Source organism: Triturus cristatus, chromosome 3_2, assembly GCF_964204655.1.
Source record: "Triturus cristatus chromosome 3_2, aTriCri1.1, whole genome shotgun sequence".
Taxonomy (NCBI): Eukaryota; Metazoa; Chordata; class Amphibia; order Caudata; family Salamandridae; genus Triturus; species Triturus cristatus.
The window spans coordinates 116,700,837-116,726,529 of NC_140584.1; positions in this window are offsets into that span (position 1 = coordinate 116,700,837).

Here is a 25,693-nt window from a genome sequence, read left to right on the forward strand (position 1 = left end):
ATCACTTTTGGAACTAAAACAAGAGTGTTTAGAGTCATTTTAATGCCTGAAATTGGTTGAAATAGAAGCTTCTGAGTAGAAGAAAAAGTCTGTAAAAATGGCAATTTTGTTCACATTAAGGCTTTAAAAAGTAGTTATTCAACATGAGGCACAATCCAAATGACATTTTCAATCAATTTTTCTACAGTCCAAAAAATCAATTTTCTGATGAAAAACGAGGACCCGTGACCTGTCGAACTTTCTCCAGATGGTCAGAAATGGTAAGTTTTTTAATGTTTAATTTTTTGACTGTAAATGACTATTGCATGTGAATTATCACTTTTGGAACTAAAACAAGAGTGTTTAGAGTCATTTTAATGCCTGAAATTGGTCAAAATAGAAGCTTCTGAGTAGAATAAAAAGTCTATCAAAATGGCAATTTTGTTCAGATTAAGGCTTTAAAAAGTAGTTATTCAACATGAGGCACAATCCAAATGACATTTTCAATCAATTTTTTTACAGTCCAAAAAATCAATTTTCTGATGAAAAACGAGGACCCGTGACCTGTCGAACTTTCTCCAGATGGTCAGAAATGGTAAGTTTTTTAATGTTTAATTTTTTGACTATAAATGACTATTACATGTGAATTATCACTTTTGGAACTAAAACAAGAGTGTTTAGAGTCATTTTAATGCCTGAAATTACTTGAAATAGAAGCTTCTGAGTAGGAGAAAAAGTCTGTAAAAATGGCAATTTTGATAACATTGAGGCTTTAAAAAGTAGTTATTCAACATAAGGCACAATCCAAATGATATTTTCAATCAACTTTTCTACAGTCCAAAAAATCAATTTTCTGATGAAAAACGAGGACCCGTGACCTGTCGAACTTTCTCCAGATGGTCAGAAATGGTAAGTTTTTTAATGTTTAATTATTTGACTGTAAAGGACTATTGCATGTGAATTATCACTTTTGGAACTAAAACAAGAGTGTTTAGTGTCATTTTAATGCCTGAAATTGGTCGAAATAGAAGCTTCTGAGTAGGAGAAAAAGTCTTTAAAAATGGCAATTTTGGTCACATTGAGGCTTTAAAAAGTAGTTATTCAACATGAGGCACAATCCAAATGACATTTTCAATCAATTTTTCTACAGTCCAAAAAATCAATTTTCTGATGAAAAACGAGGACCCGTGACCTGTCGAACTTTCTCCAGATGGTCAGAAATGGTAAGTTTTTTAATGTTTAATTTTTTGACTGTAAATGACTATTGCATGTGAATTATCACTTTTGATAATACAACAAGAGTGTTTAGAGTCATTTTAATGCCTGAAATTGGTTGAAATAGAAGCTTCTGAGAAGGAGGAAAAGTCTGTAAAAATGTCAATTTTGTTCACATTAAGGCTTTAAATAGTAGTTATTCAACATGAGGCACAATCCAAATGACATTTTCAATCAATTTTTTTACAGTCCAAAAAAACAATTTTCTGATGAAAAACGAGGACCCGTGACCTGTCGAACTTTCTCCAGATGGTCAGAAATGGTAAGTTTTTTAATGTTTAATTTTTTGACTCTAAATGACTATTGCATGTGAATTATCACTTTTGGAACTAAAACAAGAGTGTTTAAAGTCATTTTAATGCCTGAAATTGGTTGAAATAGAAGCTTCTGAGTAGGAGAAAAAGTCTGAAGAAATGGCAATTTTGGTCACATTGAGGCTTTAAAAAGTAGTTATTCAACACGAGGCACAATCCAAATGACATTTTCAATCAATTATTCTACAGTCCAAAAAATCAATTTTCTGATGAAAAACGAGGACCCGTGACCTGTCGAACTTTCTCCAGATGGTCAGAAATGGCAAGTTTTTTAATGTTTAATTTTTTGACTGTAAATGACTATTGCATGTGAATTATCACTTTTGGAACTAAAACAAGAGTGTTTAGAGCCATTTTAATGCCTGAAATTGGTCGAAATAAAAGCTTCTGAGAAGGAGAAAAAGTCTGTCAAAATGGCAATTTTGGTCACATTGAGGCTTTAAAAAGTAGTTATTCAACACGAGGCACAATCCAAATGACATTTTCAATCAATTTTTCTAAAGTCCCAAAAACAATTTTCTGATGAAAAACGAGGGCCTGTGACCTGTCGAACTTTCTCCAGATGGTCAGAAATGGTAAGTTTTTTAATGTTTAATTTTTTGACTGTAAATGACTATTGCATGTGAATTATCACTTTTGGAACTAAAACAAGAGTGTTTAGAGTCATTTTAATGCCTGAAATTAGTTGAAATAGAAGCTTCTGAGTAGGAGAAAAAGTCTGTAGAAATGGCAATTTTGGTCACATTGAGGCTTTAAAAAGTAGTTATTCAACATGAGGCACAATCCAAATGACATTTTCAATCAACTTTTCTACAGTCCAAAAAATCAATTTTCTGATGAAAAACGAGGACCCGTGACCTGTCGAACTTTCTCCAGATGGTCAGAAATAGTAAGTTTTTTAATGTTTAATTATTTGACTGTAAATGACTATTGCATGTGAATTATCACTTTTGGAACTAAAATAAGAGTGTTTAGAGTCATTTTAATGCCTGAAATTGGTCGAAATAGAAGCTTCTGAGTAGAAGAAAAAGTCTGTAAAAATGGCAATTTTGTTCACATTAAGGCTTTAAAAAGTAGTTATTCAACACGAGGCACAATCCAAATGACATTTTCAATCAGTTTTTCTACAGTCCAAAAAATCAATTTTCTGATGAAAAACGAGGACCCGTGACCTGTCGAACTTTCTCCAGATGGTCAGAAAAGGTAATTTTTTAATGTTTAATTTTTTGACTGTAAATGACTATTGCATGTGAATTATCACTTTTGGATCTAACACAAGAGTGTTTAGAGTCATTATAATGCCTGAAATTGGTCAAAAAAGAAGCTTCTGAGTAGAATAAAAAGTCTATCAAAATGGCAATTTTGTTCACATTAAGGCTTTAAAAAGTAGTTATTCAACATGAGGCACAATCCAAATGACATATTCAATCAATTTTTCTACAGTCCAAAAAATCAATTTTCTGATGAAAAACGAGGACCCGTGACCTGTCGAACTTTCTCCAGATGGTCAGAAATGGTAATTTTTTAATGTATAATTTTTTGACTGTAAATGACTATTGCATGTGAATTATCACTTTTGGAACTAAAACGAGTGTTTAGAGTCATTTTAATGCCTGAAATTGGTTGAAATAGAAGCTTCTGAGTAGAAGAAAAAGTCTGTAAAAATGGCAATTTTGTTCACATTAAGGCTTTAAAAAGTAGTTATTCAACATGAGGCACAATCCAAATGACATTTTCAATCAATTTTTCTACAGTCCAAAAAATCAATTTTCTGATGAAAAACGAGGACCCGTGACCTGTCGAACTTTCTCCAGATGGTCAGAAATGGTAAGTTTTTTAATGTTTAATTTTTTGACTGTAAATGACTATTGCATGTGAATTATCACTTTTGGAACTAAAACAAGAGTGTTTAGAGTCATTTTAATGCCTGAAATTGGTCAAAATAGAAGCTTCTGAGTAGAATAAAAAGTCTATCAAAATGGCAATTTTGTTCCGATTAAGGCTTTAAAAAGTAGTTATTCAACATGAGGCACAATCCAAATGACATTTTCAATCAATTTTTTTACAGTCCAAAAAATCAATTTTCTGATGAAAAACGAGGACCCGTGACCTGTCGAACTTTCTCCAGATGGTCAGAAATGGTAAGTTTTTTAATGTTTAATTTTTTGACTATAAATGACTATTGCATGTGAATTATCACTTTTGGAACTAAAACAAGAGTGTTTAGAGTCATTTTAATGCCTGAAATTACTTGAAATAGAAGCTTCTGAGTAGGAGAAAAAGTCTGTAAAAATGGCAATTTTGATCACATTGAGGCTTTAAAAAGTAGTTATTCAACATAAGGCACAATCCAAATGATATTTTCAATCAACTTTTCTACAGTCCAAAAAATCAATTTTCTGATGAAAAACGAGGACCCGTGACCTGTCGAACTTTCTCCAGATGGTCAGAAATGGTAAGTTTTTTAATGTTTAATTATTTGACTGTAAAGGACTATTGCATGTGAATTATCACTTTTGGAACTAAAACAAGAGTGTATAGTGTCATTTTAATGCCTGAAATTGGTCGAAATAGAAGCTTCTGAGTAGGAGAAAAAGTCTGTAAAAATGGCAATTTTGATCATAATTGAGGCTTTAAAAAGTAGTTATTCAACATGAGGCACAATCCAAATGACATTTTCAATCAACTTTTCTACAGTCCAAAAAATCAATTTTCTGATGAAAAACGAGGACCCGTGACCTGTCGAACTTTCTCCAGATGGTCAGAAATGGTAAGTTTTTTAATGTTTAATTTTTTGACTGTAAATGACTATTGCATGTGAATTATCACTTTTGATAATACAACAAGAGTGTTTAGAGTCATTTTAATGCCTGAAATTGGTTGAAATAGAAGCTTCTGAGAAGGAGGAAAAGTCTGTAAAAATGTCAATTTTGTTCACATTAAGGCTTTAAATAGTAGTTATTCAACATGAGGCACAATCCAAATGACATTTTCAATCAATTTTTTTACAGTCCAAAAAAACAATTTTCTGATGAAAAACGAGGACCCGTGACCTGTCGAACTTTCTCCAGATGGTCAGAAATGGTAAGTTTTTTAATGTTTAATTTTTTGACTCTAAATGACTATTGCATGTGAATTATCACTTTTGGAACTAAAACAAGAGTGTTTAAAGTCATTTTAATGCCTGAAATTGGTTGAAATAGAAGCTTCTGAGTAGGAGAAAAAGTCTGAAGAAATGGCAATTTTGGTCACATTGAGGCTTTAAAAAGTAGTTATTCAACACGAGGCACAATCCAAATGACATTTTCAATCAATTATTCTACAGTCCAAAAAATCAATTTTCTGATGAAAAACGAGGACCCGTGACCTGTCGAACTTTCTCCAGATGGTCAGAAATGGCAAGTTTTTTAATGTTTAATTTTTTGACTGTAAATGACTATTGCATGTGAATTATCACTTTTGGAACTAAAACAAGAGTGTTTAGAGTCATTTTAATGCCTGAAATTGGTTGAAATAGAAGCTTCTGAGTAGAAGAAAAAGTCTGTAAAAATGGCAATTTTGTTCACATTAAGGCTTTAAAAAGTAGTTATTCAACATGAGGCACAATCCAAATGACATTTTCAATCAATTTTTCTACAGTCCAAAAAATCAATTTTCTGATGAAAAACGAGGACCCGTGACCTGTCGAACTTTCTCCAGATGGTCAGAAATGGTAAGTTTTTTAATGTTTAATTTTTTGACTGTAAATGACTATTGCATGTGAATTATCACTTTTGGAACTAAAACAAGAGTGTTTAGAGTCATTTTAATGCCTGAAATTGGTCAAAATAGAAGCTTCTGAGTAGAATAAAAAGTCTATCAAAATGGCAATTTTGTTCAGATTAAGGCTTTAAAAAGTAGTTATTCAACATGAGGCACAATCCAAATGACATTTTCAATCAATTTTTTTACAGTCCAAAAAATCAATTTTCTGATGAAAAACGAGGACCCGTGACCTGTCGAACTTTCTCCAGATGGTCAGAAATGGTAAGTTTTTTAATGTTTAATTTTTTGACTATAAATGACTATTACATGTGAATTATCACTTTTGGAACTAAAACAAGAGTGTTTAGAGTCATTTTAATGCCTGAAATTACTTGAAATAGAAGCTTCTGAGTAGGAGAAAAAGTCTGTAAAAATGGCAATTTTGATAACATTGAGGCTTTAAAAAGTAGTTATTCAACATAAGGCACAATCCAAATGATATTTTCAATCAACTTTTCTACAGTCCAAAAAATCAATTTTCTGATGAAAAACGAGGACCCGTGACCTGTCGAACTTTCTCCAGATGGTCAGAAATGGTAAGTTTTTTAATGTTTAATTATTTGACTGTAAAGGACTATTGCATGTGAATTATCACTTTTGGAACTAAAACAAGAGTGTTTAGTGCCATTTTAATGCCTGAAATTGGTCGAAATAGAAGCTTCTGAGTAGGAGAAAAAGTCTTTAAAAATGGCAATTTTGGTCACATTGAGGCTTTAAAAAGTAGTTATTCAACGTGAGGCACAATCCAAATGACATTTTCAATCAATTTTTCTACAGTCCAAAAAATCAATTTTCTGATGAAAAACGAGGACCCGTGACCTGTCGAACTTTCTCCAGATGGTCAGAAATGGTAAGTTTTTTAATGTTTAATTTTTTGACTGTAAATTACTATTGCATGTGAATTATCACTTTTGATAATACAACAAGAGTGTTTAGAGTCATTTTAATGCCTGAAATTGGTTGAAATAGAAGCTTCTGAGAAGGAGGAAAAGTCTGTAAAAATGTCAATTTTGTTCACATTAAGGCTTTAAATAGTAGTTATTCAACATGAGGCACAATCCAAATGACATTTTCAATCAATTTTTTTACAGTCCAAAAAAACAATTTTCTGATGAAAAACGAGGACCCGTGACCTGTCGAACTTTCTCCAGATGGTCAGAAATGGTAAGTTTTTTAATGTTTAATTTTTTGACTCTAAATGACTATTGCATGTGAATTATCACTTTTGGAACTAAAACAAGAGTGTTAAAGTCATTTTAATGCCTGAAATTGGTTGAAATAGAAGCTTCTGAGTAGGAGAAAAAGTCTGAAGAAATGGCAATTTTGGTCACATTGAGGCTTTAAAAAGTAGTTATTCAACACGAGGCACAATCCAAATGACATTTTCAATCAATTATTCTACAGTCCAAAAAATCAATTTTCTGATGAAAAACGAGGACCCGTGACCTGTCGAACTTTCTCCAGATGGTCAGAAATGGCAAGTTTTTTAATGTTTAATTTTTTGACTGTAAATGACTATTGCATGTGAATTATCACTTTTGGAACTAAAACAAGAGTGTTTAGAGCCATTTTAATGCCTGAAATTGGTCGAAATAAAAGCTTCTGAGAAGGAGAAAAAGTCTGTCAAAATGGCAATTTTGGTCACATTGAGGCTTTAAAAAGTAGTTATTCAACACGAGGCACAATCCAAATGACATTTTCAATCAATTTTTCTAAAGTCCCAAAAACAATTTTCTGATGAAAAACGAGGGCCTGTGACCTGTCGAACTTTCTCCAGATGGTCAGAAATGGTAAGTTTTTTAATGTTTAATTTTTTGACTGTAAATGACTATTGCATGTGAATTATCACTTTTGGAACTAAAACAAGAGTGTTTAGAGTCATTTTAATGCCTGAAATTAGTTGAAATAGAAGCTTCTGAGTAGGAGAAAAAGTCTGTAGAAATGGCAATTTTGGTCACATTGAGGCTTTAAAAAGTAGTTATTCAACATGAGGCACAATCCAAATGACATTTTCAATCAACTTTTCTACAGTCCAAAAAATCAATTTTCTGATGAAAAACGAGGACCCGTGACCTGTCGAACTTTCTCCAGATGGTCAGAAATAGTAAGTTTTTTAATGTTTAATTATTTGACTGTAAATGACTATTGCATGTGAATTATCACTTTTGGAACTAAAATAAGAGTGTTTAGAGTCATTTTAATGCCTGAAATTGGTCGAAATAGAAGCTTCTGAGTAGAAGAAAAAGTCTGTAAAAATGGCAATTTTGTTCACATTAAGGCTTTAAAAAGTAGTTATTCAACACGAGGCACAATCCAAATGACATTTTCAATCAGTTTTTCTACAGTCCAAAAAATCAATTTTCTGATGAAAAACGAGGACCCGTGACCTGTCGAACTTTCTCCAGATGGTCAAAATAGTAAGTTTTTTAATGTTTAATTTTTTGACTGTAAATGACTATTGCATGTGAATTATCACTTTTGGATCTAACACAAGAGTGTTTAGAGTCATTTTAATGCCTGAAATTGGTCAAAAAAGAAGCTTCTGAGTAGAATAAAAAGTCTATCAAAATGGCAATTTTGTTCACATTAAGGCTTTAAAAAGTAGTTATTCAACATGAGGCACAATCCAAATGACATATTCAATCAATTTTTCTACAGTCCAAAAAATCAATTTTCTGATGAAAAACGAGGACCCGTGACCTGTCGAACTTTCTCCAGATGGTCAGAAATGGTAATATTTTAATGTATAATTTTTTGACTGTAAATGACTATTGCATGTGAATTATCACTTTTGGAACTAAAACGAGTGTTTAGAGTCATTTTAATGCCTGAAATTGGTTGAAATAGAAGCTTCTGAGTAGAAGAAAAAGTCTGTAAAAATGGCAATTTTGTTCACATTAAGGCTTTAAAAAGTAGTTATTCAACATGAGGCACAATCCAAATGACATTTTCAATCAATTTTTCTACAGTCCAAAAAATCAATTTTCTGATGAAAAACGAGGACCCGTGACCTGTCGAACTTTCTCCAGATGGTCAGAAATGGTAAGTTTTTTAATGTTTAATTTTTTGACTGTAAATGACTATTGCATGTGAATTATCACTTTTGGAACTAAAACAAGAGTGTTTAGAGTCATTTTAATGCCTGAAATTGGTCAAAATAGAAGCTTCTGAGTAGAATAAAAAGTCTATCAAAATGGCAATTTTGTTCAGATTAAGGCTTTAAAAAGTAGTTATTCAACATGAGGCACAATCCAAATGACATTTTCAATCAATTTTTTTACAGTCCAAAAAAACAATTTTCTGATGGAAAACGAGGACCCGTGACCTGTCGAACTTTCTTCAGATGGTCAGAAATGGTAATTTTTTAATGTTAAATTTTTTGACTATAAATGACTATTGCATGTGAATTATCACTTTTGGAACTAAAACAAGAGTGTTTAGAGTCATTTTAATGCCTGAAATTGGTCGAAATAGAAGCTTCTGAGTAGGAGAAAAAGTCTGTAAAAATGGCAATTTTGGTCACATTGAGGCTTTAAAAAGTAGTTATTCAACTTGAATGAGGCACAATCCAAATGACATTTTCAATCAATTTTTCTACAGTCCACAAAACAATTTTCTGATGAAAAACGAGGACCCGTGACCTGTCGAACTTTCTCCAGATGGTCAGAAATGGTAAGTTTTTTAATGTTTAATTTTTTGACTGTAAATGACTATTGCATGTGAATTATCACTTTTGGAACTAAAACAAGAGTGTTTAGAGCCATTTTAATGCCTGAAATTGGTCGAAATAAAAGCTTCTGAGAAGGAGAAAAAGTCTGTCAAAATGGCAATTTTGGTCACATTGAGGCTTTAAAAAGTAGTTATTCAACACGAGGCACAATCCAAATGACATTTTCAATCAATTTTTCTAAAGTCCCAAAAACAATTTTCTGATGAAAAACGAGGGCCTGTGACCTGTCGAACTTTCTCCAGATGGTCAGAAATGGTAAGTTTTTTAATGTTTAATTTTTTGACTGTAAATGACTATTGCATGTGAATTATCACTTTTGGAACTAAAACAAGAGTGTTTAGAGTCATTTTAATGCCTGAAATTAGTTGAAATAGAAGCTTCTGAGTAGGAGAAAAAGTCTGTAGAAATGGCAATTTTGGTCACATTGAGGCTTTAAAAAGTAGTTATTCAACATGAGGCACAATCCAAATGACATTTTCAATCAACTTTTCTACAGTCCAAAAAATCAATTTTCTGATGAAAAACGAGGACCCGTGACCTGTCGAACTTTCTCCAGATGGTCAGAAATAGTAAGTTTTTTAATGTTTAATTATTTGACTGTAAATGACTATTGCATGTGAATTATCACTTTTGGAACTAAAATAAGAGTGTTTAGAGTCATTTTAATGCCTGAAATTGGTCGAAATAGAAGCTTCTGAGTAGAAGAAAAAGTCTGTAAAAATGGCAATTTTGTTCACATTAAGGCTTTAAAAAGTAGTTATTCAACACGAGGCACAATCCAAATGACATTTTCAATCAGTTTTTCTACAGTCCAAAAAATCAATTTTCTGATGAAAAACGAGGACCCGTGACCTGTCGAACTTTCTCCAGATGGTCAAAATAGTAAGTTTTTTAATGTTTAATTATTTGACTGTAAATGACTATTGCATGTGAATTATCACTTTTGGAACTAAAATAAGAGTGTTTAGAGTCATTTTAATGCCTGAAATTGGTCGAAATAGAAGCTTCTGAGTAGAAGAAAAAGTCTGTAAAAATGGCAATTTTGTTCACATTAAGGCTTTAAAAAGTAGTTATTCAACACGAGGCACAATCCAAATGACATTTTCAATCAGTTTTTCTACAGTCCAAAAAATCAATTTTCTGATGAAAAACGAGGACCCGTGACCTGTCGAACTTTCTCCAGATGGTCAGAAAAGGTAATTTTTTAATGTTTAATTTTTTGACTGTAAATGACTATTGCATGTGAATTATCACTTTTGGATCTAACACAAGAGTGTTTAGAGTCATTTTAATGCCTGAAATTGGTCAAAAAAGAAGCTTCTGAGTAGAATAAAAAGTCTATCAAAATGGCAATTTTGTTCACATTAAGGCTTTAAAAAGTAGTTATTCAACATGAGGCACAATCCAAATGACATATTCAATCAATTTTTCTACAGTCCAAAAAATCAATTTTCTGATGAAAAACGAGGACCCGTGACCTGTCGAACTTTCTCCAGATGGTCAGAAATGGTAATATTTTAATGTATAATTTTTTGACTGTAAATGACTATTGCATGTGAATTATCACTTTTGGAACTAAAACGAGTGTTTAGAGTCATTTTAATGCCTGAAATTGGTTGAAATAGAAGCTTCTGAGTAGAAGAAAAAGTCTGTAAAAATGGCAATTTTGTTCACATTAAGGCTTTAAAAAGTAGTTATTCAACATGAGGCACAATCCAAATGACATTTTCAATCAATTTTTCTACAGTCCAAAAAATCAATTTTCTGATGAAAAACGAGGACCCGTGACCTGTCGAACTTTCTCCAGATGGTCAGAAATGGTAAGTTTTTTAATGTTTAATTTTTTGACTGTAAATGACTATTGCATGTGAATTATCACTTTTGGAACTAAAACAAGAGTGTTTAGAGTCATTTTAATGCCTGAAATTGGTCAAAATAGAAGCTTCTGAGTAGAATAAAAAGTCTATCAAAATGGCAATTTTGTTCAGATTAAGGCTTTAAAAAGTAGTTATTCAACATGAGGCACAATCCAAATGACATTTTCAATCAATTTTTTTACAGTCCAAAAAAACAATTTTCTGATGGAAAACGAGGACCCGTGACCTGTCGAACTTTCTTCAGATGGTCAGAAATGGTAATTTTTTAATGTTAAATTTTTTGACTATAAATGACTATTGCATGTGAATTATCACTTTTGGAACTAAAACAAGAGTGTTTAGAGTCATTTTATTGCCTGAAATTGGTCGAAATAGAAGCTTCTGAGTAGGAGAAAAAGTCTGTAAAAATGGCAATTTTGGTCACATTGAGGCTTTAAAAAGTAGTTATTCAACTTGAATGAGGCACAATCCAAATGACATTTTCAATCAATTTTTCTACAGTCCACAAAACAATTTTCTGATGAAAAACGAGGACCCGTGACCTGTCGAACTTTCTCCAGATGGTCAGAAATGGTAAGTTTTTTAATGTTTAATTTTTTGACTGTAAATGACTATTGCATGTGAATTATCACTTTTGGAACTAAAACAAGAGTGTTTAGAGTCATTTTAATGCCTGAAATTGGTTGAAATAGAAGCTTCTGAGTAGAAGAAAAAGTCTGTAAAAATGGCAATTTTGTTCACATTAAGGCTTTAAAAAGTAGTTATTCAACATGAGGCACAATCCAAATGACATTTTCAATCAATTTTTCTACAGTCCAAAAAATCAATTTTCTGATGAAAAACGAGGACCCGTGACCTGTCGAACTTTCTCCAGATGGTCAGAAATGGTAAGTTTTTTAATGTTTAATTTTTTGACTGTAAATGACTATTGCATGTGAATTATCACTTTTGGAACTAAAACAAGAGTGTTTAGAGTCATTTTAATGCCTGAAATTGGTCAAAATAGAAGCTTCTGAGTAGAATAAAAAGTCTATCAAAATGGCAATTTTGTTCAGATTAAGGCTTTAAAAAGTAGTTATTCAACATGAGGCACAATCCAAATGACATTTTCAATCAATTTTTTTACAGTCCAAAAAATCAATTTTCTGATGAAAAACGAGGACCCGTGACCTGTCGAACTTTCTCCAGATGGTCAGAAATGGTAAGTTTTTTAATGTTTAATTTTTTGACTATAAATGACTATTGCATGTGAATTATCACTTTTGGAACTAAAACAAGAGTGTTTAGAGTCATTTTAATGCCTGAAATTACTTGAAATAGAAGCTTCTGAGTAGGAGAAAAAGTCTGTAAAAATGGCAATTTTGATCACATTGAGGCTTTAAAAAGTAGTTATTCAACATAAGGCACAATCCAAATGATATTTTCAATCAACTTTTCTACAGTCCAAAAAATCAATTTTCTGATGAAAAACGAGGACCCGTGACCTGTCGAACTTTCTCCAGATGGTCAGAAATGGTAAGTTTTTTAATGTTTAATTATTTGACTGTAAAGGACTATTGCATGTGAATTATCACTTTTGGAACTAAAACAAGAGTGTATAGTGTCATTTTAATGCCTGAAATTGGTCGAAATAGAAGCTTCTGAGTAGGAGAAAAAGTCTGTAAAAATGGCAATTTTGATCATAATTGAGGCTTTAAAAAGTAGTTATTCAACATGAGGCACAATCCAAATGACATTTTCAATCAACTTTTCTACAGTCCAAAAAATCAATTTTCTGATGAAAAACGAGGACCCGTGACCTGTCGAACTTTCTCCAGATGGTCAGAAATGGTAAGTTTTTTAATGTTTAATTTTTTGACTGTAAATGACTATTGCATGTGAATTATCACTTTTGATAATACAACAAGAGTGTTTAGAGTCATTTTAATGCCTGAAATTGGTTGAAATAGAAGCTTCTGAGAAGGAGGAAAAGTCTGTAAAAATGTCAATTTTGTTCACATTAAGGCTTTAAATAGTAGTTATTCAACATGAGGCACAATCCAAATGACATTTTCAATCAATTTTTTTACAGTCCAAAAAAACAATTTTCTGATGAAAAACGAGGACCCGTGACCTGTCGAACTTTCTCCAGATGGTCAGAAATGGTAAGTTTTTTAATGTTTAATTTTTTGACTGTAAATGACTATTGCATGTGAATTATCACTTTTGGAACTAAAACAAGAGTGTTTAGAGTCATTTTAATGCCTGAAATTAGTTGAAATAGAAGCTTCTGAGTAGGAGAAAAAGTCTGTAGAAATGGCAATTTTGGTCACATTGAGGCTTTAAAAAGTAGTTATTCAACATGAGGCACAATCCAAATGACATTTTCAATCAACTTTTCTACAGTCCAAAAAATCAATTTTCTGATGAAAAACGAGGACCCGTGACCTGTCGAACTTTCTCCAGATGGTCAGAAATAGTAAGTTTTTTAATGTTTAATTATTTGACTGTAAATGACTATTGCATGTGAATTATCACTTTTGGAACTAAAATAAGAGTGTTTAGAGTCATTTTAATGCCTGAAATTGGTCGAAATAGAAGCTTCTGAGTAGAAGAAAAAGTCTGTAAAAATGGCAATTTTGTTCACATTAAGGCTTTAAAAAGTAGTTATTCAACACGAGGCACAATCCAAATGACATTTTCAATCAGTTTTTCTACAGTCCAAAAAATCAATTTTCTGATGAAAAACGAGGACCCGTGACCTGTCGAACTTTCTCCAGATGGTCAGAAATAGTAAGTTTTTTAATGTTTAATTATTTGACTGTAAATGACTATTGCATGTGAATTATCACTTTTGGAACTAAAATAAGAGTGTTTAGAGTCATTTTAATGCCTGAAATTGGTCGAAATAGAAGCTTCTGAGTAGAAGAAAAAGTCTGTAAAAATGGCAATTTTGTTCACATTAAGGCTTTAAAAAGTAGTTATTCAACACGAGGCACAATCCAAATGACATTTTCAATCAGTTTTTCTACAGTCCAAAAAATCAATTTTCTGATGAAAAACGAGGACCCGTGACCTGTCGAACTTTCTCCAGATGGTCAGAAAAGGTAATTTTTTAATGTTTAATTTTTTGACTGTAAATGACTATTGCATGTGAATTATCACTTTTGGATCTAACACAAGAGTGTTTAGAGTCATTTTAATGCCTGAAATTGGTCAAAAAAGAAGCTTCTAAGTAGAATAAAAAGTCTATCAAAATGGCAATTTTGTTCACATTAAGGCTTTAAAAAGTAGTTATTCAACATGAGGCACAATCCAAATGACATATTCAATCAATTTTTCTACAGTCCAAAAAATCAATTTTCTGATGAAAAACGAGGACCCGTGACCTGTCGAACTTTCTCCAGATGGTCAGAAATGGTAATTTTTTAATGTATAATTTTTTGACTGTAAATGACTATTGCATGTGAATTATCACTTTTGGAACTAAAACGAGTGTTTAGAGTCATTTTAATGCCTGAAATTGGTTGAAATAGAAGCTTCTGAGTAGAAGAAAAAGTCTGTAAAAATGGCAATTTTGTTCACATTAAGGCTTTAAAAAGTAGTTATTCAACATGAGGCACAATCCAAATGACATTTTCAATCAATTTTTCTACAGTCCAAAAAATCAATTTTCTGATGAAAAACAAGGACCCGTGACCTGTCGAACTTTCTCCAGATGGTCAGAAATGGTAAGTTTTTTAATGTTTAATTTTTTGACTGTAAATGACTATTGCATGTGAATTATCACTTTTGGAACTAAAACAAGAGTGTTTAGAGTCATTTTAATGCCTGAAATTGGTCAAAATAGAAGCTTCTGAGTAGAATAAAAAGTCTATCAAAATGGCAATTTTGTTCAGATTAAGGCTTTAAAAAGTAGTTATTCAACATGAGGCACAATCCAAATGACATTTTCAATCAATTTTTTTACAGTCCAAAAAAACAATTTTCTGATGGAAAACGAGGACCCGTGACCTGTCGAACTTTCTTCAGATGGTCAGAAATGGTAATTTTTTAATGTTAAATTTTTTGACTATAAATGACTATTGCATGTGAATTATCACTTTTGGAACTAAAACAAGAGTGTTTAGAGTCATTTTAATGCCTGAAATTGGTCGAAATAGAAGCTTCTGAGTAGGAGAAAAAGTCTGTAAAAATGGCAATTTTGGTCACATTGAGGCTTTAAAAAGTAGTTATTCAACATGAGGCACAATCCAAATGACATTTTCAATCAATTTTTCTACAGTACAAAAAACAATTTTCTGATGAAAAACGAGGACCCGTGACCTGTCGAACTTTCTTCAGATGGTCAGAAAAGGTAATTTTTTAATGTTCAAGTTTTTTCACTGTAAATGACTATTGTATGTGAATTATCACTTTTGGAACTAAAACAAGAGTGTTTAGAGTCATTTTAATGCCTGAAATTGGTCGAAATAGAAGCTTCTGAGTAGAAGAAAAAGTCTGTAAAAATGGCAATTTTGTTCACATTAAGGCTTTAAAAAGTAGTTATTCAACATGAGGCACAATCCAAATGACATTTTCAATCAATTTTTCTACAGTACAAAAAATCAATTTTCTGATGAAAAACGAGGACCCGTGACCTGTCGAACTTTCTTCAGATGGTCAGAAATGGTAAGTTTTTTAATGTTTAATTTTTTGACTGTAAATGACTATTGCATGTGAATTATCACTTTTGATAATACAACAAGAGTGTTTAGAGTCATTTTAATGCCTGAAATTGGTTGAAATAGAAGCTTCTGAGAAGGAGGAAAAGTCTGTAAAAATGTCAATTTTGTTCACATTAAGGCTTTAAAAAGTAGTTATTCAACATGAGGCACAATCCAAATGACATTTTCAATCAATTTTTCTACAGTCCAAAAAATCAATTTTCTGATGAAAAACGAGGACCCGTGACCTGTCGAACTTTCTCCAGATGGTCAGAAATGGTAAGTTTTTTCATGTTTAATTTTTGACTCAATTCACATGCAATAGTCATTTAATCACTTTTGGAACTAAAACAAGAGTGTTTAAAGTCATTTTAATGCCTGAAATTGGTTGAAATAGAAGCTTCTGAGAAGGAGAAAAAGTCTGTCAAAATGGCAATTTTGGTCACATTGAGGCTTTAAAAATTAGTTATTCAACACGAGGCACAATCCAAATGACATTTTCAATCAATTTTTCTACAGTCCAAAAAATCGATTTTCTGATGAAAAACGAGGACCCGTGACCTGTCGAACTTTCTCCAGATGGTCAGAAATGGTAAGTTTTTTAATGTTTAATTTTTTGACTGTAAATGACTATTGCATGTGAATTATCACTTTTGGAACTAAAACAAGAGTGTTTAAAGTCATTTTAATGCCTGAAATTGGTCGAAATAAAAGCTTCTGAGAAGGAGAAAAAGTCTGTCAAAATGGCAATTTTGGTCACATTGAGGCTTTAAAAAGTAGTTATTCAACACGAGGCACAATCCAAATGACATTTTCAATCAATTTTTCTACAGTCCAAAAAACAATTTCCTGATGAAAAACGAGGCCCCTTGACCTGTCGAACTTTCTCCAGATGGTCAGAAATGGTAAGTTTTTTAATGTTTAATTATTTGACTGTAAATGACTATTGCATGTGAATTATCACTTTTGGAACTAAAACAAGAGTGTTTAGAGTCATTTTAATGCCTGAAATTAGTTGAAATAGAAGCTTCTGAGTAGGAGAAAAAGTCTGTAGAAATGGCAATTTTGGTCACATTGAGGCTTTAAAAAGTAGTTATTCAACATGAGGCACAATCCAAATGACATTTTCAATCAACTTTTCTACAGTCCAAAAAATCAATTTTCTGATGAAAAACGAGGGCCTGTGACCTGTCGAACTTTCTCCAGATGGTCAGAAATGGTCATTTTTTAATGTTTAAGTTTTTTGACTGTAAATGACTATTGTATGTGAATTATCACTTTCGAAACTAAAACAAGAGTGTTTAGTGTCATTTTAATGCCTGAAATTGGTCGAAATAGAAGCTTCTGAGTAGGAGAAAAAGTCTGTAAAACTGGCAATTTTGGTCACATTGAGGCTTTAAAAAGTAGTTATTCAACATGAGGCACAATCCAAATGACATTTTCAATCAATTTTTCTACAGTCCAAAAAATCAATTTTCTGATGAAAAACGAGGGCCCGTGACCTGTCGAACTTTCTCCAGATGGTCAGAAATGGTAATTTTTTAATGTTTAATTTTTTGACTGTAAATGACTATTGCATGTGAATTATCACTTTTGGAACTAAAACAAGAGTGTTTAGAGTCATATTAATGCCTGAAATTGGTCAAAATAGAAGCTTCTGAGTAGGAGAAAAAGTCTGTAAAAATGGCAATTTTGGTCACATTGAGGCTTTAAAAAGTAGTTATTCAACTTGAATGAGGCACAATCCAAATGACATTTTCAATCAACTTTTCTACAGTCCACAAAATCAATTTTCTGATGAAAAACGAGGACCCGTGACCTGTCGAACTTTCTCCAGATGGTCAGAAATGGTAAGTTTTTTAATGTTTAATTATTTGACTGTAAATGACTATTGCATGTGAATTATCACTTTTGGAACTAAAACAAGAGTGTTTAGAGTCATTTTAATGCCTGAAATTGGTCGAAATAGAAGCTTCTGAGTAGAAGAAAAAGTCTGTAAAAATGGCAATTTTGTTCACATTAAGGCTTTAAAAAGTAGTTATTCAACATGAGGCACAATCCAAATGACATTTTCAATCAATTTTTCTACAGTACAAAAAATCAATTTTCTGATGAAAAACGAGGACCCGTGACCTGTCGAACTTTCTTCAGATGGTCAGAAAAGGTAATTTTTTAATGTTCAAGTTTTTTCACTGTAAATGACTATTGTATGTGAATTATCACTTTCGAAACTAAAACAAGAGTGTTTAGTGTCATTTTAATGCCTGAAATTGGTCGAAATAGAAGCTTCTGAGTAGGAGAAAAAGTCTGTGAAAATGGCAATTTTGATCATAATTGAGGCTTTAAAAAGTAGTTATTCAACATGAGGCACAATCCAAATGACATTTTCAATCAACTTTTCTACAGTCCAAAAAATCAATTTTCTGATGAAAAACGAGGACCCGTGACCTGTCGAACTTTCTCCAGATGGTCAGAAATGGTAAGTTTTTTAATGTTTAATTTTTTGACTGTAAATGACTATTGCATGTGAATTATCACTTTTGATAATACAACAAGAGTGTTTAGAGTCATTTTAATGCCTGAAATTGGTTGAAATAGAAGCTTCTGAGAAGGAGGAAAAGTCTGTAAAAATGTCAATTTTGTTCACATTAAGGCTTTAAAAAGTAGTTATTCAACATGAGGCACAATCCAAATGACATTTTCAATCAATTTTTCTACAGTCCAAAAAATCAATTTTCTGATGAAAAACGAGGACCCGTGACCTGTCGAACTTTTCCAGATGGTCAGAAATGGTAAGTTTTTTAATGTTTAATTTTTGACTGTAAATGACTATTGCATGTGAATTATCACTTTTGGAACTAAAACAAGAGTGTTTAAAGTCATTTTAATGCCTGAAATTGGTTGAAATAGAAGCTTCTGAGAAGGAGAAAAAGTCTGTCAAAATGGCAATTTTGGTCACATTGAGGCTTTAAAAATTAGTTATTCAACACGAGGCACAATCCAAATGACATTTTCAATCAATTTTTCTACAGTCCAAAAAATCGATTTTCTGATGAAAAACGAGGACCCGTGACCTGTGGAACTTTCTCCAGATGGTCAGAAATGGTAAGTTTTTTAATGTTTAATTTTTTGACTGTAAATGACTATTGCATGTGAATTATCACTTTTGGAACTAAAACAAGAGTGTTTAGAGTCATTTTAATGCCTGAAATTGGTCGAAATAGAAGCTTCTGAGTAGAAGAAAAAGTCTGTAAAAATGGCAATTTTGTTCACATTAAGGCTTTAAAAAGTAGTTATTCAACACGAGGCACAATCCAAATGACATTTTCAATCAGTTTTTCTACAGTCCAAAAAATCAATTTTCTGATGAAAAACGAGGACCCGTGACCTGTCGAACTTTCTCCAGATGGTCAGAAAAGGTAATTTTTTAATGTTTAATTTTTTGACTATAAATGACTATTGCATGTGAATTATCACTTTTGGAACTAAAACAAGAGTGTTTAGAGTCATTTTAATGCCTGAAATTGGTCGAAATAGAAGCTTCTGAGTAGAAGAAAAAGTCTGTAAAAATGGCAATTTTGTTCACATTAAGGCTTTAAAAAGTAGTTATTCAACATGAGGCACAATCCAAATGACATTTTCAATCAATTTTTCTACAGTCCAAAAAACAATTTTCTGATGAAAAACGAGAGCCCGTGACCTGTCGAACTTTCTCCAGATGGTCAGAAATGGTAAGTTTTTTAATGTTTAATTTTTTGACTGTAAATGACTATTGCATGTGAATTATCACTTTTGGATCTAACACAAGAGTGTTTAGAGTCATTTTAATGCCTGAAATTGGTCAAAAAAGAAGCTTCTGAGTAGAATAAAAAGTCTATCAAAATGGCAATTTTGTTCACATTAAGGCTTTAAAAAGTAGTTATTCAACATGAGGCACAATCCAAATGACATATTCAATCAATTTTTCTACAGTCCAAAAAATCAATTTTCTGATGAAAAACGAGGACCCGTGACCTGTCGAACTTTCTCCAGATGGTCAGAAATGGTAAGTTTTTTAATGTTTAATTTTTGACTCAATTCACATGCAATAGTCATTTAATCACTTTTGGAACTAAAACAAGAGTGTTTAAAGTCATTTTAATGCCTGAAATTGGTTGAAATAGAAGCTTCTGAGAAGGAGAAAAAGTCTGTCAAAATGGCAATTTTGGTCACATTGAGGCTTTAAAAATTAGTTATTCAACACGAGGCACAATCCAAATGACATTTTCAATCAATTTTTCTACAGTCCAAAAAATCGATTTTCTGATGAAAAACGAGGACCCGTGACCTGTCGAACTTTCTCCAGATGGTCAGAAATGGTAAGTTTTTTAATGTTTAATTTTTTGACTGTAAATGACTATTGCATGTGAATTATCACTTTTGGAACTAAAACAAGAGTGTTTAAAGTCATTTTAATGCCTGAAATTGGTCGAAATAAAACCTTCTGAGAAGGAGAAAAAGTCTGTCAAAATGGCAATTTTGGTCACATTGAGGCTTTAAAAAGTAGTTATTCAACACGAGGCACAATCCAAATGACATTTTCAATCAATTTTTCTACAGTCCAAAAAACAATTTTCTGATGAAAAACGAGGCCCCTTGACCTGTCGAACTTTCTCCAGATGGTCAGAAATGGTAAGTTTTTTAATGTTTAATTATTTGACTGTAAATGACTATTGCATGTGAATTATCACTTTTGGAACTAAAACAAGAGTGTTTAGAGTCATTTTAATGCCTGAAATTAGTTGAAATAGAAGCTTCTGAGTAGGAGAAAAAGTCTGTAGAAATGGCAATTTTGGTCACATTGAGGCTTTAAAAAGTAGTTATTCAACATGAGGCACAATCCAAATGACATTTTCAATCAACTTTTCTACAGTCCAAAAAATCAATTTTCTGATGAAGAACAAGGACCTGTGACCTGTCGAACTTTCTCCAGATGGTCAGAAATGGTAAGTTTTTTAATGTTTAACTTTTTGACTGTAAATGACTATTGCATGTGAATTATCACTTTTGGAACTAGAACAAGAGTGTTTAGAGTCATTTTAATGCCTGAAATTGGTCAAAATAGAAGCTTCTGAGTAGAATAAAAAGTCTGTAAAAATGGCAATTTTGTTCACATTAAGGCTTTAAATAGTAGTTATTCAACATGAGGCACAATCCAAATGACATTTTCAATCAATTTTTTTACAGTCCAAAAAATCAATTTTCTGATGAAAAACGAGGACCCGTGACCTGTCGAACTTTCTCCAGATGGTCAGAAATGGTAAGTTTTTTAATGTTTAATTATTTGACTGTAAAGGACTATTGCATGTGAATTATCACTTTTGGAACTAAAACAAGAGTGTTTAGTGTCATTTTAATGCCTGAAATTGGTCAAAATAGAAGCTTCTGAGTAGAATAAAAAGTCTATCAAAATGGCAATTTTGTTCAGATTAAGGCTTTAAAAAGTAGTTATTCAACATGAGGCACAATCCAAATGACATTTTCAATCAATTTTTTTACAGTCCAAAAAATCAATTTTCTGATGAAAAACGAGGACCCGTGACCTGTCGAACTTTCTCCAGATGGTCAGAAATGGTAAGTTTTTTAATGTTTAATTTTTTGACTGTAAATGACTATTGCATGTGAATTATCACTTTTGGAACTAAAACAAGAGTGTTTAGAGTCATTTTAATGCCTGAAATTGGTCGAAATAGAAGCTTCTGAGTAGGAGAAAAAGTCTGTAAAAATGGCAATTTTGGTCACATTGAGGCTTTAAAAAGTAGTTATTCAACTTGAATGAGGCACAATCCAAATGACATTTTCAATCAACTTTTCTACAGTCCAAAAAATCAATTTTCTGATGAAAAACGAGGACCCGTGACCTGTCGAACTTTCTCCAGATGGTCAGAAATGGTAAGTTTTTTAATGTTTAACTTTTTGACTGTAAATGACTATTGCATGTGAATTATCACTTTTGGAACTAGAACAAGAGTGTTTAGAGTCATTTTAATGCCTGAAATTGGTCAAAATAGAAGCTTCTGAGTAGAATAAAAAGTCTATCAAAATCGCAATTTTGTTCACATTAAGGCTTTAAAAAGTAGTTATTCAACATGAGGCACAATCCAAATGACATTTTCAATCAATTTTTCTACAGTACAAAAAATCAATTTTCTGATGAAAAACGAGGACCCGTGACCTGTCTAACTTTCTTCAGATGGTCAGAAAAGGTAATTTTTTAATGTTCAAGTTTTTTCACTGTAAATGACTATTGTATGTGAATTATCACTTTCGAAACTAAAACAAGAGTGTTTAGTGTCATTTTAATGCCTGAAATTGGTCGAAATAGAAGCTTCTGAGTAGGAGAAAAAGTCTGTGAAAATGGCAATTTTGATCATAATTGAGGCTTTAAAAAGTAGTTATTCAACATGAGGCACAATCCAAATGACATTTTCAATCAACTTTTCTACAGTCCAAAAAATCAATTTTCTGATGAAAAACGAGGACCCGTGACCTGTCGAACTTTCTCCAGATGGTCAGAAATGGTAAGTTTTTTAATGTTTAATTTTTTGACTGTAAATGACTATTGCATGTGAATTATCACTTTTGGAACTAAAACAAGAGTGTTTAGAGTCATTTTAATGCCTGAAATTGGTTGAAATAGAAGCTTCTGAGTAGAAGAAAAAGTCTGTAAAAATGGCAATTTTGTTCACATTAAGGCTTTAAAAAGTAGTTATTCAACACGAGGCACAATCCAAATGACATTTTCAATCAGTTTTTCTACAGTCCAAAAAAATCAATTTTCTGATGAAAAACGAGGACCCGTGACCTGTCGAACTTTCTCCAGATGGTCAGAAAAGGTAATTTTTTAATGTTTAATTTTTTGACTATAAATGACTATTGCATGTGAATCATCACTTTTGGAACTAAAACAAGAGTGTTTAGAGTCATTTTAATGCCTGAAATTGGTCGAAATAGAAGCTTCTGAGTAGAAGAAAAAGTCTGTAAAAATGGCAATTTTGTTCACATTAAGGCTTTAAAAAGTAGTTATTCAACATGAGGCACAATCCAAATGACATTTTCAATCAATTTTTCTACAGTCCAAAAAACAATTTTCTGATGAAAAACGAGGGCCCGTGACCTGTCGAACTTTCTCCAGATGGTCAGAAATGGTAAGTTTTTTAATGTTTAATTTTTTGACTGTAAATGACTATTGCATGTGAATTATCACTTTTGGATCTAACACAAGAGTGTTTAGAGTCATTTTAATGCCTGAAATTGGTCAAAAAAGAAGCTTCTGAGTAGAATAAAAAGTCTATCAAAATGGCAATTTTGTTCACATTAAGGCTTTAAAAAGTAGTTATTCAACATGAGGCACAATCCAAATGACATATTCAATCAATTTTTCTACAGTCCAAAAAATCAATTTTCTGATGAAAAACGAGGACCCGTGACCTGTCGAACTTTCTCCAGATGGTCAGAAATGGTAAGTTTTTTAATGTTTAATTTTTTGACTGTAAATGACTATTGCATGTGAATTATCACTTTTGGATCTAACACAAGAGTGTTTAGTGTCATTTTAATGCCTGAAATTGGTCAAAATAGAAGCTTCTGAGTAGAATAAAAAGTCTATCAAAATGGCAATTTTGTTCACATTAAGGCTTTAAAAAGTAGTTATTCAACATGAGGCACAATCCAAATGACATTTTCAATCAATTTTTCTACAGTCCAAAAAATCAATTTTCTGATGAAAAACGAGGACCCGTGACCTGTCGAACTTTCTCCAGATGGTCAGAAATTGTAATTTTTTAATGTATAATTTTTTGACTGTAAATGACTATTGCATGTGAATTATCACTTTTGGAACTAAAACAAGAGTGTTTAGAGTCATTTTAATGCCTGAAATTGGTTGAAATAGAAGCTTCTGAGTAGAAGAAAAAGTCTGTAAAAATGGCAATTTTGTTCACATTAAGGCTTTAAAAAGTAGTTATTCAACATGAGGCACAATCCAAATGACATTTTCAATCAATTTTTCTACAGTCCAAAAAATAAATTTTCTGATGAAAAACGAGGACCCGTGACCTGTCGAACTTTCTCCAGATGGTCAGAAATGGTAAGTTTTTTAATGTTTAATTTTTTGACTGTAAATGACTATTGCATGTGAATTATCACTTTTGGAACTAAAACAAGAGTGTTTAGTGTCATTTTAATGCCTGAAATTGGTCGAAATAGAAGCTTCTGAGTAGAAGAAAAAGTCTGTAAAAATGGCAATTTTGATCATAATTGAGGCTTTAAAAAGTAGTTATTCAACATGAGGCACAATCCAAATGACATTTTCAATCAACTTTTCTACAGTCCAAAAAATCAATTTTCTGATGAAAAACGAGGACACGTGACCTGTCAAACTTTCTCCAGATGGTCAGAAATGGTAAGTTTTTTAATGTTTAATTTTTTGACTGTAAATGACTATTGCATGTGAATTATCACTTTTGATAATACAACAAGAGTGTTTAGAGTCATTTTAATGCCTGAAATTGGTTGAAATAGAAGCTTCTGAGAAGGAGGAAAAGTCTGTAAAAATGTCAATTTTGTTCACATTAAGGCTTTAAATAGTAGTTATTCAACATGAGGCACAATCCAAATGACATTTTCAATCAATTTTTTTACAGTCCAAAAAAATCAATTTTCTGATGAAAAACGAGGACCCGTGACCTGTCGAACTTTCTCCAGATGGTCAGAAATGGTAAGTTTTTTAATGTTTAATTTTTTGACTCTAAATGACTATTGCATGTGAATTATCACTTTTGGAACTAAAACAAGAGTGTTTAAAGTCATTTTAATGCCTGAAATTGGTTGAAATAGAAGCTTCTGAGAAGGAGAAAAAGTCTGTAAAAATGGCAATTTTGTTCACATAAAGGCTTTAAAAAGTAGTTATTCAACATGAGGCACAATCCAAATGACATTTTCAATCAATTTTTCTACAGTCCAAAAAATCAATTTTCTGATGAAAAACGAGGACCCGTGACCTGTCGAACTTTCTCCAGATGGTCAGAAATGGTAAGTTTTTTAATGTTTAATTTTTTGACTGTAAATGACTATTGCATGTGAATTATCACTTTTGGAACTAAAACAAGAGTGTTTAGAGTCATTTTAATGCCTGAAATTGGTCAAAATAGAAGCTTCTGAGTAGAATAAAAAGTCTATCAAAATGGCAATTTTGTTCAGATTAAGGCTTTAAAAAGTAGTTATTCAACATGAGGCACAATCCAAATGACATTTTCAATCAATTTTTTTACAGTCCAAAAAATCAATTTTCTGATGAAAAACGAGGACCCGTGACCTGTCGAACTTTCTCCAGATGGTCAGAAATGGTAAGTTTTTTAATGTTTAATTTTTTGACTGTAAATGACTATTGCATGTGAATTATCACTTTTGGATCTAACACAAGAGTGTTTAGAGTCATTTTAATGCCTGAAATTGGTCAAAAAAGAAGCTTCTGAGTAGAATAAAAAGTCTATCAAAATGGCAATTTTGTTCACATTAAGGCTTTAAAAAGTAGTTATTCAACATGAGGCACAATCCAAATGACATTTTCAATCAATTTTTCTACAGTCCAAAAAATCAATTTTCTGATGAAAAACGAGGACCCGTGACCTGTCGAACTTTCTCCAGATGGTCAGAAATGGTAATTTTTTAATGTATAATTTTTTGACTGTAAATGACTATTGCATTTGAATTATCACTTTTGGAACTAAAACAAGAGTGTTTAGAGTCATTTTAATGCCTGAAATTGGTCGAAATAGAAGCTTCTGAGTAGGAGAAAAAGTCTGTAAAAATGGCAATTTTGGTCACATTGAGGCTTTAAAAAGTAGTTATTCAACTTGAGTGAGGCACAATCCAAATGACATTTTCAATCAACTTTTCTACAGTTCAAAAAATCAATTTGCTGATGAAAAACGAGGACCCGTGACCTGTCGAACTTTCTCCAGATGGTCAGAAATGGTAAGTTTTTTA